This window comes from Orycteropus afer, unplaced genomic scaffold, assembly GCF_000298275.1.
Source record: "Orycteropus afer afer isolate SDZICR_OR568_19922 unplaced genomic scaffold, OryAfe1.0 scaffold00337, whole genome shotgun sequence".
NCBI lineage: Eukaryota > Metazoa > Chordata > Mammalia > Tubulidentata > Orycteropodidae > Orycteropus > Orycteropus afer.
The window spans coordinates 2,566,350-2,567,718 of record NW_006921924.1 but is presented as its reverse complement, the minus strand read 5'-3'; positions in this window follow the sequence as shown (position 1 = coordinate 2,567,718).

The following is a 1,369-nucleotide window of genomic DNA, read 5'->3' as shown; positions in this document are numbered from 1 at the left end:
CTTTTCACATATGGCTGCCTGTTTTTGAAATGTCTATTCCCTCCACTTCCACCTGTGCAACCAAAATCCGGCCTCCTCCTCGAAGCCTTCCCTGATCATGTTTACCACCCTCAACAGATGCTTCTGTTACTATGGGATGAGTGACATGGGGAAGAATCAGAACCGAGGTGCAGAGAGTGTTGGAGAATACTGGGATGCAGCAGCTGGGCTGGAGGTTGTGGGAAGGTCCTAAGGTTTGTACTTGGAGTTTGTGCGCTTGAGGTGAGGTTGCCAGAAGGGTGGGGGAAGGGAGTGAAGAGTAGCAACAAGGCAGTTCCCCAGGGTCTCTCTGATTGGTCAGAAAGTGAATTCAACTCCTCCCCAAGCACCACTCAGAAAGCACAACTTTTGTCAAGAAGGAGGAGTGTGCGCAGTTTGTATCCTTCAGGTGCTCTGGGCAATGGATGTCTGTGAAACTAAGCCTGCGTGTCTGTGGGAGTGCTGCGAGGTTGACTGCTCTGAAGGCGCAGAAAAGGATAAGCATTCAACCCCTGAGTCTGAAAAGCTCCTGCTCTGAACCCCAGTACTCTCCCATCATTGTGTCTCTGTGCTTGCCTACTTCTAGAAAGTTCTTTCTCTCACTGAGGAAATCCTGCCCAACAATCAGGCCCCAGGGGCCTCCTCCCTGTGCCAGGTGCCTGGGCCTCCCACAGACACTGAGTGTGAGGACTGAACCTTCTGTCCCTGGAACGGCGGCGGGGAGGGGGGGCGAGCTTCCCTCCTCCTGGACCGCCTCTGCTTCACCACCTCAGGGCTCTGAGAAGCCAACTACGGAGAAACTCCTCTTCCTCCTCAAGGCTCCAGGGGCTCCTGAGGCTGTGATTCCCAGGGTCTCAGATACCCTCTGGTCCAGGAGTCAAGTAAATGATCTGCCTTAGAAACTGCCCCTCAGGACGTCCGATGGGAGAGACCTCAATTTAAGAAGGTTTTTAAAAAAAATGGTTCAAAGGGTTTAAGCAAGCGGGTAGTACAGGGTTTGAGACCTGAGAGGGTCGAGAAAGGATACAAGGCGGGGGAGGGGGGCTCCCTGAAAACTTCAACATCTAATCCCAGCAAGTCTTTCAGGATTGCATCAAACACACGTGTGTTTTTTGACAAATTGCCAGGGCTTCTCTTACCGCGTGTTTGACTAAACTTTGGATTTCAAATTTTGTTTAAGTGAGAATTTTAAGGAGGCTGGTTGGCTGCTGTCCTGAGAGTGGCAAATATCCCCTCTCCGACACTGGGTGCCTGGGCTGGCGCACTGGGATGTTTTGGGCGGTTTCGCTGACCTGAAGCACAGGTCTTGGGTGGTCCCACGTGAATGCCCCTCCTGCCCTTCCCCCGCCTC